At 35.4% G+C, this 17,102-nt stretch overlaps 1 non-coding gene across 1 annotated transcript; it reads right to left on the bottom strand.

The window, feature by feature from the left end:
- Positions 1–7,791: 7,791 nt before the first annotated feature.
- On the bottom strand, positions 7,792–7,902 carry LOC149995997 (U6 spliceosomal RNA). The gene has a single exon (XR_016507517.1). It is a non-coding gene; the product is annotated as a U6 spliceosomal RNA (small nuclear RNA).
- Positions 7,903–17,102: the final 9,200 nt, after the last annotated feature.

Here is a 17,102-nt window from a genome sequence, read left to right as displayed (position 1 = left end):
TTTAAGCCATCGTTTCTCTCTTGGATTATTGCAATACCCTTCAAAATCTTTTCATTTCTACCAATTTCACCTAAGGAGTATTTCAGCACAGTTGTCTGAATGATGCTGTTAAAATGTAATCAGCTTATGTTTCTTCTCTGCTTAAAATGCTCCAATAGCTTTCTATTTCACTCAGAGTAAATGCTGAGTTCCCCTAATGTCCTGAAAGTTTCCAAGTGATCTGCCACAATGCCTCTGACTTCATTTCCTCACTGCTTTCACTTACTTCAGCCATGTGCTTCCCCTCAGCGTGTCAGGTATGCTCCTATCTCAGAGACTGCACTAGTTATTCTGTCTAATGGGATCTTTCCCAAGATGATCCCTCACTTCCTTCAGAGCTTTCTTTACTTTCTTTCTTTCTTTTTTTTTTTTTTTGAGGAAAAGTTTATCAAATCAAACCTAGTTAGGCTTTGGATTCTGGATAGCTCTGCTTCTATCTTGTTAAAGAGTTGAGGTAAAATGAAATAACAAGATATAAATACGAATTTTATAGTTAAAATCAGTAATAAGACTCCATTTTTATTGTGTCATTTATCTCTGCATAAAGAAAACAGGTAGAGTTTTATAATATTGTAGGCTCTCCTTCTGATACAAGAATGTCCATCTTGGAGGTGAGATTTTTTAAATAAAGATGATATTCTATAAAACAAGATATTGCTTTAAATTTATTTCTACACTTTCTTTTTTCTTTATTAAAATTTTATTTATTTTCAATTACAAGTGACATTCAATTTTATTTTAATTCAGTTTCAGGTGTACAGCATAGTGGCTAGACATTTATATAATTTATAAAATATGCCCCTGATAAACCTAGTACCCACCTAATGCCATACATAGTTATTATAATACATGGGCTATATTTCCTATGCTGTACTTTACATCCCCATGACTATTTTGCAACTACCAATTTGTGCTTCTTAATTCCTTCACCTTATTCACCTTCAGGGCACTTCTTAAATGTATCTTCATAGGGAAGCTTATCATAACAACTATGCTTTAGACAATACCTTCAGTTCCTCTTTGAAATCACTCTGTAGTCACATCATCATTTTTGTTGTTTCTTAAACACTCCAGGGAAGGTTGTTATGGAAAGGTGTGCCTATTTTATACATTGTTGCCAGGGAAAGGATCAAGGTTGGGTTGACTTATAAATGGAGAACTGAGATGAGTGAGCACATGGATGTGGGGTGGAAGGAGCACTCTAAGCATGGGAAAAAACCATCACAAATCCTTCGGGTGTGAGAATCCTTAGTGTATTACAGGACCTGTAATAACACGCTGAGACACTGCAGAAAAGAGGAGGAGGTAAGGACAGAAAGGCAATGAGGCCAGATCATACAGGCTTTCAAGTCATTGAAATATGGTTGGAATGACATTAAAGGGTTTGAGCAGAGGACTGACATGAGCTGATTTATACTTTTAAAGAATAGTTTTGGCTAAAGGGAAGAAGTTTTCCAGGATAGAAGAGGAAAACTAATAAGCAAGCTTAAAAACAGATGAGGGATGTAGAAATTGGTCAGGTTACAGCTACAATTTCCAGATGGAGCTAATGATATTCAAAGTTTTGATCTGAGGAATTGGAAGGATAGAAAGGCCATTAATTAAGATTGGCAATATATGAGCAGAAGGACATTTAGGGAAGAAATGGAATTCAGTGTTAGACATGTTGAGTGGGAAATGTCTATTTAACATTCAAGCCTCAAGGAGAAGAGTTTAGGATAGAGAAAAGTATTTGTGAAAGTGTAATTTCCATTTGATTCATTTCAAGTTTAAAAGTGAGAGCAAAGAAGAAAAACAGTTGATTTACGAGAAAGATGAGAAACTAATAGAAATTAGTGTCCTGATAGTCGATCAAAGGAACTGTTTATCGTAAATAATAGTGATAATTCAAGCAACAAAAAGGTCAAAAAGTCATCATTTGCTTTAGGAGTATGGAGATTACTGGAGACCACATCACAAGTCAGTAACTGACCAAGAGAAAATACAGCCTGTGGAGTTTCAGAATGTCCTGTGTTTACAGTGAAGTAGCAACAATTCTCAAAGAGCATCTATCTCAGTCATGACCTCTGTTCACAGTGCTCCATAAACTGACAAGACACACCTTATAACCCCAAGATGCCCTTGCAGTTAAGGAAGGAATGTGAACATAACCATATTAAAATTTTGATATTTTAATTTAGAGTTACTTTTATAGAAAATAGGACTTTTTGAACCTATAATTTTATACTGGGTAATGGTGTGAGAACTGAAAATAGTTTTTAAGCCTATAGGCAGAGGTCCACTATTTTAAAGGTCCAGTCTCACTTCTTAGGTTGTTTTATTATGTCAATCTACTAAATAAAAATAATAAAGAAAAGACCCTAAATATCTGAATCCTATTAGTTCTTTGCTTTGTCTTGGTATTGTTGAAATATATTGGGCCTGTCAGAAGAAATCATTTGATTCAGCTATATTACTAAGTCTGAAATGTCATAAATACTTTCTACCTTAAAAAATTTAGTGAGACCATAATTCATTTATAAATATGTCTCCTTGATTGTTTCAAGATATTAGTAGGAAGATAGGCTAGATATAAAACTACATAAAAATCAAGAATACTTATTTCTGTTGACATTATCTTTTTTTTATCAGGCACTAATCTGTGTTAAATTTTCATATAAAGTTTTATAAAATTAAGCCAAACTTGAGCTATTAAAGAAGGAGAATAATTTCAGCAATATAGATTTCATGTACTAAAATATGGTAAGATATCATTTTGCAACTAGTAAGATATAATATAAAAATCAGAAATTAATTAGAAGTATATATTTTATCAATCATTTATTTTGTCATTTTCAGCCTTCTTTTAAATCAAATTGTCTAAAATTAAGGTATCTTAAATATTTTAGATGAATTATCTATCCCCTTGTTAGAATTAATATAAAAAATAAAAATGAATTACTAAGGAAAAGGTTTGAAAAGTTTAATAACCTATATTTAAAATGTAACAAGACTTTTAGTACTTTCATCAATTTTGGTATTAAAATCTTCCTAGTCATTTCTAAGGATATAATAATGTGTCCTTAAATAGTGAATTCCAAGCTTTAAAATGTTGTTGGTGATCTTTGTATGAGAGCAAGTATGTATATTTATTGACTATAATTAATTACTCAATGAAATGAGTAATTTACTTTATAAGTAAATTTATAAGTAACTCTGATGTCAGCTATGTTGAAAACTCAAGGACATCTTTTTGATAGGTCATGTATGGCATACCTTGACTTGTGAGTCAACAGTTTGTGGCATTGCAGAAAGTCAAATTAAATTCAATTTAGTTAAGTGGTTTCTAAGTGGCTAATTTTTGTAATAATTATTTATTTTGTTGATATTTTGAAGTAGACATTTTATATGTTATTATAAATTCAATTTATTTTCTATCTTTCCAACAATCATATAACCCTTTTGAAACCACATTTGCGTTTAACTGAATTACAGTTTTTTTAATTGTTTGTTATTGTTATTTTTCAATAGCACATGACTCCAGAGTATTCTGTATAATACTATGCAAAGGTCTGATGTCTGCTATTTAAGGAATAATATTACATTACTTCAATAAGTGATGCTTATTGTTCACCTGAATAAAATAGAATTAATTTGGTTTTAGCCATAAATAAAACTTTATTGCAAAAAATGGTTTCTAAGTTGTTGTTAATACAAGTTAATTGCAATAAGGTGAGAATACCTAAAGCATTAAAAGACCATATTTGAATTAAACTTTTACATCAAAATACAAGGAAAATATTATGTACATTTATGGTAAATATAAAGTAATAAATATAATCTATACAAAACTAACATAGTAATTAAGATATACTTTAGTTCCAAGAACATTCAAAATAAATTATATCGTCATCGTCGTCGGCAGCCGTCCGTCTCAAGAGACGATGGTGTAGCTTCTTCAGAGTCTATCTGCACCGCCGAGAATGGCTGTGCAGTCCGACTTGGGAGTGACACGGTATCTGTCTCCTCCCGTGCTGAATCAACATCTTGCAATGACGCTGAAGCTACAGAGCCTGGGCAGGGTAATATGGAGGGTCTGCTGTTGCCCATGCAGCAGACCCCCCCTCTCTTCGCAGCTGAAGGGTCCAAGGGAAAGACGGAGTCGATACAGCTTGGGTTCAGGTGCGCCGCAGGAGTTGCCGGTGTTGACTACAACGTCAAACCGCCTTAGGGACTCCGGCTCTGGATTTTCTGTCAGGGTTTACTCCCTTAGCCTTTCCCCTGAAGAGGTATGCCGCAAGGCAGCGGAGGTTTTTTGGAGTCAGAGTTTTCCTTCTCTGATGTGCCCTGACTGGAAGATCGAACCAGCGACACTTAGCTCGCAGGCCGACGCTCAATCCACTGAGCTAAACCAGCCAGGGCGAAAATAAATTATATAATATTAAGTTTATATATTATATTAATAATAGGAAACATGGCTTTTCATTTGATGTTTTACCATGATATTTACACCACTACTCAGTACAAGAAAAGTTATATGACATCTTCCTAGGAAAATCAAAACAAGAATATTTTACTATACCATATGAATTGGACATATCCTTATTTGTAAATAGAGTTTAAATTAAGTTAGAAATGATTTGTCTGCTAAGTATGGTGACTCAAGCCTATGAAGGCTCACCAGAGAATTTCAAATCTATTTTCTTTGTATAGGGGATACTTTTTATAGCTTCATGATACTTTAAGTTATTAGTGTTTGCTTTTTTATTTTTTAAATGTATTTATTCTTTTTCTATTACAGTTGTGTTATTTTTTCTCCCATTGCTTCAATCCTTCAACATTAGCTGGTACATTAATGAGTCACCTTAACTTTAATGTTTGGCTGAATTGATATGAATTATAGGCTCAAATCTTCCCCTTGATTTGGATGTGGGCTTCTTATCTCAGTAGCTTGACCCGAGTGGCCAACACCTTATGAGTGCAGGTACAAGAGGATGGGATGAAGGATTGCAGAATACAAGAGGAGCCAGTGAAAACACTCCTCAAAGACTGACAAGTACCCATGACTTAGGTACCTAATATCAAAAATCACCACTACAACAGAGGAAGGATAATTGGTTGAGAAATTTCTCACTGTGGAAATCTGATGAATATTAGAACAACTCAAGTACCCATTCCAAAGACCAATATCGAAAGCAAACCCAGTTTTTGAGATTATTGGATGTCTAAGTGGCTTAGAATTGCCTTGGAGAGAAGCTTGGTTTCTGGTTTCTGTGCTGGTGGGAACATGCCAAAGATCATGGAGACTCTTACTGCTGTGTCAATATGAGCCATATTATTTCATTGGATTCCTTGATTTCACATACCTAGATCCTTCTGTCTAGGAGGGACCTAGTCATCTACTTCTTTTACCTCTATTTGAGCCATTTAAAGGAAGAAAGGGATGAGGAGCAAAACAAATAAGTGGAAATGAATAACTTTTTTTATTTCTAGACGTAACACTTCTTAGCAAACTAAGAAGATGGTTTCTGACACTTAGAAATAATACAAATAACTGACAACTTCTTGGGGTTAAATTGATAACTGCAACTTTCAACATGTGTAAATATTTTTATTGAAATCAGAATATACCTCTGCCACAGATAGTAAATATGTTTTGTTTATTTAAATTTAGTATTCTCAGAGGAACATTATTTTATATATCCCTGAAATGAAACTACATCTCTAATTTAAAAAAAATACAAACAAAAATTTAAAGGATTATAAAATGATAAGGAGTGAACATTAATAAAACAAACATTAGAATGAGACTGTGGCTTTACATGGAAAAAGGTGATGTTAAAGCTGAAATATATATGACAAGAGAAAACAAAACAACACAAGACAACAACCATAATTTTTACATTTTCCTAGACCAAACATCCTAAGTTTAGGTGAACACTGTCATCTCCTTGTCTCTATAATGAACTGTATGAATAAATGCCATGGAACTGTTTTTAATAACTTTATGAGGGTTTTTACATAATGTAAGCACAATTCAACATTACAACTGACAAATAATGAAAAGGTCAGGACCTTATTTTACATTACAGTTTAAAAAATCTCTACTTGTATTTAGTAGAAACCTGCAGAACATAAAAATAAAATAGAAATGTACAGCAATATAGTCTTGCCATTGGACAATGAGAGCTTCCAGAATCTCTGGGTTTCATATTATACACATTCATTTTGGTTTTGCAGGCAGCTGAGATCAGTGGGTCCTGGCCCTTACCATCCATTAATTCCACAACCTTCCAGTGGTTGTAAATGTCTGATTCCATGTTTAAACCTTATCCTTGCACTAAAAACAACACAAAACTTGAGAGGTGTACTGGTTAGATAGTGTTTCTCTACCCCCAGATTTGTGTTCTTTCCAGGACCGCAGAATGAGGCGTTAATATGAAAATATGGTTTGTAGATGTAATTAGTTAAGATGAGGTTTTACTGGAGTAGGATGGACTCTTATTTCAATAGTATTGGTGTCCTTACAAAAAGAAAAGGACACTGTGGCAGAGACACACAGAGAGAATGTCCTGTGATGACAGTGGCACAGACTGGAGTGATACAGCTCCAAGCAAAAGAAAGCCAAGGATAGCTGCCCACCACCAGAAGCCAGAAAAGGTAAGAAAGTATTCTCTCCAGAGTCTCAAGGGAGCAGAACCCTGCTGAAAACTTGATTTCCGACTTCCACCCTACAGAACTGTGAGAGAATAAATTTCTTTTCTTTAAGCCACCAAGTTTATAGTACTTTGTTGTGGAAGCTCTAGGAAAATTATACAAGTGGTTTCTATTTTTTTGACTAAATGTTTATAGTTATAATTTATATGCACATACAGCAGTTAAAAGAACCAGGCTTCCCAGAAAATAGGAAGCAAATGGATTCATCAGAAGAGTCTTTCCTAAACCTTAGAAGTGTGCATGTGTTTTAAAAGAAGAATCAGTGCAAATACCAATGCCATATAAAAAGCTCATTTAAATTTAACTTTTCATAATATCTTTTAGTGGAAATTGAAATCTTAAATACTCGAATGAGAGCTTACTGATTCCTGTGATTCTGAAAATTTGGGAGGAGGATAACATTTTGTTTTCCATAAAAAAGGACAGTAATGTGAACTTTGTGGGGAAAACTCAGACAGCTGAGTTTACTGTGGGAATATAAGGCTTGTATTTCAAAGAAAGTCAGTGGAAACTAAAAGAACAAAACAAAACAAAAAACAAACAAACTTCTGTTAATGGAATGGGTGAAGAATGTTTGTTTTAAGTTGTTTACAATCAAGAAAATGCATATAGTCCTGGCCAGGTAGCTCAGTTGTTTAGAGCCTAGTCCCAATACACCAAGGTTGCAGGTTCAGTCCAGTCAGAGCACATACAAGAAGCAACCAATGAGTGTATAAGTAAGTGGAACAACAAATTGATGATTCTTTCTGTCTCTCTCAGTCTCTTTTTCTCTTTCTCTCAAAAAAAAATCAATAAAAATAAAGAAAGCACACAGTAATGCATATTTATCACATACTAAGGCTGATATATTCTCTAAGCATCTTCTGTCTATTAATCTATTTAACCTCACAACAAATTTATAATATAAGTACTTGAATTATCTCTGTTTTACAGATGAAAACATTGTCAGAAAGACCTTAAGTTACCCTGCAAATATTACCTATTGAAACATGGATTATTACCAGGCTACCTTGCTCATTGTTGTAGCCCAGCATTTGTTGTTTTAATAAAAGTGGCAGAACTGGAATTTAAAACCAGATGCTCTGGGTCAGAATCTTTGCACAGAGGCCATGCTAATCTTCTCTGTATTGTTTCAATTTTTAGTATATGCGCTGCTGAAGTGAGCACTGGGTCAGAATCCTTGTTTTTGCACAATCCTAGTTTTGGATTAATTCACCCTGGAGGAATAACCAATACTGTTAGTTATTTCTTTTCCTTCTAGAACACACTTTTTTTGGTTCTTAAATGTCTTTGGCAAGTTATTTCTGGTTTTCTATATCTCAGACCTTTTTTCTTTAGATGCCAGCTACATCTGTTATATGGATCTCTAATGACATTTAGATTATCTGACTCTACATAAATAATTGTTTTTCCTGACAGTGAGAAGAGGTCATATTAATTTGTTATTATTTGTTAAGAATAAAATTTAGGACTTATGTATATTTGAGTGTATAATTTCACCAGTTATATTGATAAGGATGAATGAAAAAAGATGAAACAAATACGTTTGATTTACAGAAGGCTCACAGCATTTATTTTTCCATTGTCAGCATTTTATATCTCTCAACTGAAAGAACATAAGGCTCTGAGGACCTAAAAGGCAATAATATCTTCAAAACATTAAATTCCAAGCTCCCAGTGGAGCACTGACATTGTTAACTTGTCACAGAACAAATACAGAAAACTTTTTTCAATGACAGTTCTATTAATAAATAGGATAAATTATAGTGTCAAGTACATCTTATTAATTATTTTTTTCCTTTTGAGAGCTATGCCTGGTAATTCTGCCATGTACCTAAGAGAATGAGTGAGGTTTTTTGTCCCGTTCAGGTGTAATTCCCATATTGCCTATAGCATTTTTATTCATGGTATAAATATTAGTGGTAGTGTTGTAAGATATGATTAAGTCACACTCACTAATATAATGAGATATGAGTAAGAGACTAGAAGAATCAAGTTCAATATATGAAAAATCAATATGCTTCCTGGTGTCTAGCAAATCCATGTAAGTCAATCATTGGGAGAACTACAAGAAAACCAGATTGTATAAAGAGAAGCTTTACTTGTAAGGTAAAAGTTGTGGAAGATGCAGTATTAAACACAAAATTTATAGGCGGTTGTGGAAGAAAAGAGTATGACTTTCTTAGTCCAGGATGCTGTAACAGAATACCATAGACTGGATATCTTAGAAACAACAGAAGTTTATTACTCACAGTTTTAGAGGCTGGAAGTTCAAGATCAAGGAGCTAAAATGGTCTAATTCTAGTAAGGGCCATCTTATGAGTTGTGGACTGATGACTTTTTTTGTTGTATCTTCATGTGACAGAGAGCAGGGAGGAGCAGCAAGCTCTCTTGTGACTCCTACAAGGGCACTAATTCCACTAGTATAAGGCCTCCCATCTCATGACCTAATTGCATCCTAATTTCCTTTCACAGTTTCCACCACCTAATACCATTATATAGGGTGGGGGCTTTCAACACATGAATTTTAGAGGTGCACAAATGTTCAGCCCGTAACAAATATTCTCTCCAACATTTGTTATTTTGATTCTGGAAAACATTGTATAAATAAGCTAGTGCTTTATTAAGACTATTCTCTGAATTTAAGAGGTAAACTTTTACCTTTAAATTTTGGAGGAATTATTCATCAAAATATAATATTTGGGAGATGTTTGTCAGTCTTGCTGGACCAAGAAAAGCCAAATATATTGATTGCTGCTACATAGAAATCTGAGACTTATGGTGACAAAACACTTATGAACCAATTTGGAAAGTAAGAGTTCATGATTTGAAAATTCTGCTGCAGATAATAAAATAGAAATGGAAGCAGAAAGCTTTTCTAAAGATCAACAGCCAGTAGGTAGGAGACCAAAAATCAGACAAAGACTTTTAACCATATCCCTGATTTGGGGGCAAATTTTGTTTGCTAAAGAAGTGACCCATTCTACTTGCAGGCATGATGCTATCCCTAGATGGATACCTCCTAAATTAATACTTAATTCTAGCTTGGTTTTATTTTTTTAATTATTACTGTAAAACCAAGAAATACAATTTCTTAAATATAATTGTAACTTAAGATGTAATACTTTTTGCAATGATGAGAGAAACAAGTTTTTAAGCAAAGTCTATTGTCCAAGCAACAAGTACAGAAACTTACCAGCTCCCTTGCTTGCAAAGATCTCAAAAGTAAGTGCATTTCCAGTCATTAAAGATAAGAGAGCTGACCTTAAAATTGATTTACAGGAAAGTCTTTTTTTTTTTTATAGGATTTTATGAATATTTATGCAGCTTTGATTCCTTAGGTGACAAAATGGCAATGGTAGAATTGTCTTTAAAAAAATATTATTACTCATTTCAAAACAAAAATTAGTTCAGACATACAGTTACACAGTTTGAAATAAAGGAAGGAAGATAAATGATTCTGGAAATGAGTGAACTACCATACAGATATTTTAAAATGCATAAAATATAAAATAGTAGTTAAAGAAAATACAGAGGTGAAATGTCTCCAAAAATTTTAAGAATAAATGGTTTGGACTTAGAAAACTTGTGTTTTTCTGAATACAGATGATTAATTTCTGTTTTTAATTGAAACATAATGTTCTTCCACAGCATATATTACATATAAAAACAAAAAGCAGGTAAATTTTCTGTTTTTGTCATTTGAAAGAAAAGATACAGTTTTCCATCAAGGATGCACTAGTTAAATTTAAGAATCTACTGAAAACTCAACTTTGTTTTTTAACAAATATATGCTGACCTCATGATCACATATACCCAATTTTATAATCAACACTTTATAAATATTTCATTCATAAGTGAGGTAATGTTGCTACAAAAATGACAGATGAATTGGTTGTGCTATAATATGTCTCTCTGCAAAACTGTGAAACGTTTAAGGACACAGGATATGCATGAATATGTACTATTATATTTTGATGTGCTTAACAATATGTGTCTTGACACATATTTTATTTAATAGAACAATTTTGTAAATAATGTTATAAGAAGCTATTAATTTGATGTATACCAAAAAGTTCCGGTTGGAAAATAGAATGAATGCGTTGTTTAAACACAAAACACAAAAGCTAAAATTATGTCTATGTATTGACAGTGGAGAAGATGGCTCCCTCTGTCACAACAAGAATGATATAACTGGGCAGAGTACAGAGATCTTTCATAAAAATATCTTGAGTTCCTGTCTTCCTGTATATGTCTTATAATAACAGGGGAAAATATCTTAATTACTTGCTATAAATGTTATGATTATTTAAGAGAGTAAAGAAGTGGCCTATTAGATAGCCTCTTATTTTGAGAAGAGTGTGTGTCTTTTGGCATGTTTGTGTGTGTACATGTATGTATATTTTGTGCATGTGTGTGTTCTTTAACATTTATTTCTGGATTTTTTTTGTCCTCTGTATATCTTTATTGGGTCATGTTTTCAATCTCAGGAGTAAGGGCTGAAAAGGTGATAAAGTGTTTTACATAACTGAATAAAGATTTAGAGTATGTTGAAATTGAATGAAAAAAAGATATGAATTCAGTCCAGGTGCATTTGGAAAAGAATCAGAGAGAAAAAGTTCAGTGACACTGAAATGCTGCTAAGAAGGGACAAAAAAGAATGAATATATGTTTTAATGGGAATTGTGTAAGTTGTGTTTTCTGTGGCTTTTTTTTTTTAATTAAAGATTTTAATGTAACAGTGCAGCATCCTCTGTTCAAGTTAATGTGGGGATAAAAATATCATTAAAGTAGAGCAGAAAGGCACACATGGAAGTGGGAAAACATAGGGGTCTTAATAAAAGGGGAGACCCAAAAAAACCTTCAATTATCTTCTGGAGAGTGGACCCCTTGTAGTACAGGCTTGCCCTGCTAGGTGAGTGTTCTAAGATCTTATCTGTATTGGTGTACCAGCTGGTATTGTTGTGAGAGTTTGTGTTCCCGCTTCAGTGAATTTTTTTTAAGACTCTTTCAACACCTTTGCCCATTTCACAACGGGTGATTTATAAGCACAGCGCAGTGCAGTTTTTGACCAAAAACAGTATGGACCCCTGTGCCCCACCCTCCCTATACAACCTATCATGCCCCAAGTGACGTTTTCGTTTGTTTCCCTGATGAAAAAGTCTTCAAAGGGAAATGTATTCCTAATGTGGAAGAGGTAAAACAAAAAATGGCAGAAGCACTAAAAAGCATCAAAATCAATTAATTCAAAAACTGTTTTGAGCAGTGGAAAAAATGTCTTGATAAGTATATTGCATCAAATGGAGAGAATTTTGAAGGTCACTGAAGTTTAAACCTGTCAAAATGAATACAGAATTGTTTTACAAATAAATTCCATTGGGAGGGGTGCGGTTTGGGTCAGAGATATGAAAGACAGCTGACCAACAACTACAAGTGACTAATAAAAAATCATAATGGCTATTAAATTAGGCTACTTATGATTTTTATGATACTATTGTCTAAGCTATATCATATCTTCTGAAACTACAAATAGTGAAAATTTGAATAATGCTTTCAACATAACATTTATTTGCAACATGGAATTAGAGATAAACAAAATAAAATGTTTTTGTTATCCTTTGATAAATATACTTTGTCATTCACTGAAGTAAGTTAACTCTTTTAGTACTTTTATCCTTTTAAATAACATACATTTTCCTGAAGAACAATAAGAACTCAAAGTTATATTAATGAATGAATTATATTAATCAATAAACATAAAAAGACATATATAATAGTTTTAAGTTATATGAAACTATCAACTATTTCACATTTTTCAATTATATATTTTATTTAAATATATGTAAACTGTAATTTTTCTATACATTTTACTTGTTCCTATTCATTTGCTATAAATATCAATCAAAATATTCTTCATAAATATTTTCTATCAATAATTTAAAGATATGTAAATGGGATGCAATTAAGGATGTTATGATACCAACTGGTAGAATTTCATACAGACTTGTAAATAATTTCCTTGTTTAAAAATCCCAATTTTTGCCTCCCACTTCTGCCATATCTATGATATCTAAATCCAGAATCTCTCAATTGTTTCTTGGAAAAATTGCACCCATTTCTGCTATTGCCCCTTAATAAGTTTTGCTCTTCTAGTTTTATATATCAGTCTGTTTTTACTTTCACTTATTTAATTTTAAATAAAATTCTATGAACTATGTACATATGTAAACAATTGGATGTATTTTCACACACAAAAATTTATTTGCCCATGTAAGCAGCACTCAAACATTGAAATAATAGAAATCACTTTATGAAGTTGCCAATATTGACCATTTTTGAACACAAAGAGGATAAGTTTATGTTTCAAGTTACTACAGTGTTATCCGTACTCCAGTAGCTACCCAGTGTACACTCCTAGAAATAGTACTCCACCTAAGAAAGTCACTCCCTTATCTTCTAAAATGCTGTGTGTTTTTGCCTGTTTTTATAATTTATATAAATGATATCATGCATATAAATGACATCATTCTTTCACTTAATTTATATCTGTGAGATTTAATTTGTGGATGCATGTAGTAAGAATTCTTTAATTTTCATTGCTATATATTTTTCCACTGTATAAAAATCTATGCTTCATTCATTTTACTCTTGAAGAAAATTTGATATATAAATATTTTTAGTCTGGGATTATTACAATTGATGCCATTAAAATTTTTGGTACATATCTCAGTGAATATATGTACTCATTTCTGCTCAGGATACCTCTAAAAGAAAAATTTACATATAAGAGTATGTGTATTTCCTGAGTTTTCCCAGATACATTGGTGATTTTCCAAGTCAGGTGTGCCAATTTACATTCACAGTAACAGAGTATATGAGTTCCTGTTATTCTACATCTTAGCCATTATTTAATATTGCCATCCTTTTTAATGTTAGCTTTTCTGTCACATCTAATGATATTGCCTTGAATGTTAGAATGTCTCTGATCCTTATGAAATTGAGATCTTCTCTTGTTTACTGGGATTAATACCCTAAAAACAACATATACCCTTATGCATAGAAATGTATAACCATGAATTTTATGGTGTCAATATTTGTAATAACCAAAAACCTTAAAGTAATCCAAATGTTTATCAACCATTGAATAGATAAACAAAATATAGTATATTCATATAATAGAGTATTATTGTGTGTTTAAAATAAATTATATTATAATGATGAATCTTTCAAATATAATTTGCATAAAAATACATATACAAAAGAATAGAGGCCACATGTTTCCATTAATAGTCTGAGATACAAGTAAGTTATGTTTGTGATATTACAAGTTATGACAGTGATGTCCTTAGATTAAATGGTGACTATGCAGGTATACAAGGGGAAACTCTGATACGTTGGTGATTTTTTTAAAATTTATTTATTTGTTTATTTATTTACTTTATTAGTTTTAGAGAGAGGGAAAAGGAGAAAGAGAGGGAGAGAAACATCACTGTGTGGTTGCCTCTCACTCGTACCCCCAAATGGGGACCTGACGTGCAACCTAGTCATGTGCCCTGACTGGGAATCGAACCAGCGACACTTGGCTCACAGGCTGACGCTCAATCCACTGAGCCACAGCAGCCAGGGCTGTTGGTGATTGTTTTTATTGCAGTCTTTGAAGAGAAATTTATTTGAACATGGCAATAAAGATTTGATACTGAAATTCACTTGTTCTTAAATAAAATTTCTACAGAATCATTATGTTAAAGCCATGTTAATTCCAAAGCCATTCTATCTAAAAGAAAAATGATAGAATAAGTTGGGAAAGATTTTTGATGGATTTCAAAACTGCCAGACATAACAAAATGGTTTAAGGCTATTACAGAATTTATTGGTACTTCCAAGATCAATTGCTTCAAGCACTGTTTGTGGAAGCAAGGAGGTAACTTTTATCATCAGCCAAATATAATCTTAGCATAAAAGCACTGGGATTATCAATAGTTTTATATGGACAAAACAGTATCTGCACTTTATAATTCATCGTCGGCAGCCGTCCGTCTTGAGAGACGATGGCGTAGCTTCTCGAGAGTCTATCTGCACCGCCGAGAATGGCTGTGCAGTCCGATTCGGGAGTGACAATCCCTGCCGCACTTGGTACAGGCGAAGGCAGATGGCCGTTGTTGTTGCTGTTGACGCTGCTTCCGCCTCGATCTTTTCTGGACCGCCTCCTCGTTGCGCGCAGCCTCTGCCCGTGACGTACCTTGCCTGACCGCGAGCCTCCAGGCTAGGCGGTCGTCTGCTTGAACTTCCCATGTGTTGAGATTGATGGAGCATTGTGTCATGTCCTTTTTGCAGATGTCTTTGAACCGCAGTTTTGGGCGCCCTGTCATCCTCTTGCCTTCTGCTAGCTCGCCGTAGAGGAGGTCTTTGGGGATACGGCCTGCATCCATTCTTTTGACATGGCCGAGCCACCTGAGGCGTCTCTCGCTAAGAACTGCATGCAAACTGCTCATATTGGCTCGCTTCAGCACCTCGGTGTTGGGGACCTTATCCTGCCAGGCGACATGCAGGACGCGTCGCAGGCACCTCATGTGGAAGCTGTTGAGTTTCCTTTCGTGCCTTGCGTAGGTGGTCCACATCTCGCTGCCATAGAGGAGAGTGCTGAGTACGCAGGTTTGGTAGATGCGCAGTCTGGTTTTCTCAGTGAGACTGGAATTGTTCCACGCTCGCCGGTTCAGTCTGGCCATAACTGTGGCTGCCCTGGCGATTCTCCGGTTGACCTCCAAGTCGACTGACAGAGAGCTCGAGATGGTGGACCCGAGGTAAGTGAAGTCGTTGACAACCTCCAGGGTGTATCCGTCGATGGTGATGCATGGGGGAGTCCCCGTGCCTTGAGCCATAACGTTCGTCTTCGTCAGGCTGATGGCTAGTCCGAACTCCTTGCATGCGTGGGAAAGGCAAGTGACTAGCTGCTGGAGTCCCTCTTCGGAGTGTGATGTCAAGGCTGCGTCGTCGGCGAAGAGCATCTCACGGATGAGCACCTCTTTGACTTTGGCCTTGGCTCGTAGACGGGCCAGGTTGTAGAGCTTGCCATCGGATCTGGTGTGAATGAAGACACCCTCGCTGCAGTCCTTAAAGGCGTATTGGAGGAGCATGGAGAAGAAGATTCCGAACAGCGTATTCGCGAGGACGCAGCCCTGCTTTACTCCGCTGCTGACTGGGAAGGCCTCAGAGGTTGCGCCGTTGTAGGACACCGTGCTGTGCATGTTGTCGTGAAAGGACATGACCACAGCAAGCAGATGCGGTGGACAGCCAATCTTCCGTAGCAAGCTGAAGAGTCCGCTTCGACTGACCAGATCAAACGCCTTCGTGAGGTCGATAAAGGCGAGGTAGAGTGGTTTATGCTGTTCGTGACACTTCTCCTGCAGCTGGTGTAGGGAGAAGATCATGTCCACTGTTGATCGGCCAGCTCTGAAGCCACACTGGGACTCTGGGTAGACGCGGGAAGCAAGGGTCTGCAGGCGGGCAAGAGCGACCCGGGCGAATACTTTGCCGACGACGCTGAGGAGAGAGATGCCCCGGGAATGGCCGGGAATGGTCTGCCTGCAGTGTGGGGATGAGTCAGCACTGGGACCCGGCCGGCTGCTTCCCCAGCTCTCCCCTCAAAGCCACCACACCAAACTCTCCCCAAGCATCTCCAGTCCTCTCTGTCTTCCCTCTGCTTGTGCCCAGGAAGCCCAGAGAGAGTCTTCCTAAAGACTGATTGTGGAAAATTACAACTGTGGACTCGTCGGCGCAAGAACACGTAAGGACGCTGTGAGGGGACGTGCAGAACTCAGGTCGTGTCTTTGCAACTTTGATTCCCTTTTCTCAGCCTACAGTTATTTCAAAGTTAAAAGTGTTTTATGTAGTATGTAAACGTGCAGCTGAATAGGGTGGTCCTGGTTGCAGGTTATATCTTTGTTTGCTGGACTTCCATGCACTTTGATTTTCTGGAACTTATGGTTGTTTCTAGTTTTGAGGTAATTGTATTTCTTCTTAGTTGTGGAGGGAGACGCCGCATGTCTGTCTATGCCTCCATCTTGGCCAGAAGTCCTCCTAGTGAATATTTTAATTGAATTATTATATTCTTCAATTCCTGAAGTTCTGTTTTTTAAGATATTTTCATTTTGTTCATGCATCATTTTCCTGATTTTCCTTAGTTGTCTGTTTTCTCTCGAAGTTCACTGAACTTATTTAAGATGGTCATTTTTATTTTTGTCTCATAATTATTAGGTCTTCATTTCTTTAAGGTTGTTTCTGTGCTGGCTTAGGGGAGGGGCTCTCATGGGTGAAATAATTTTTTTAACCATTTTAATGTAGCTGGTTTTGGCTTTGCACTTTCCTGG

This window comes from Furipterus horrens, unplaced genomic scaffold (assembly GCF_987537825.1).
Source record: "Furipterus horrens unplaced genomic scaffold, mFurHor1.1.pri manual_scaffold_12, whole genome shotgun sequence".
NCBI classification, from domain to species: Eukaryota; Metazoa; Chordata; class Mammalia; order Chiroptera; family Furipteridae; genus Furipterus; species Furipterus horrens.
The sequence above is the reverse complement of the archived record's forward strand: the minus strand, read 5'-3'. Positions and strand labels throughout refer to the sequence as shown.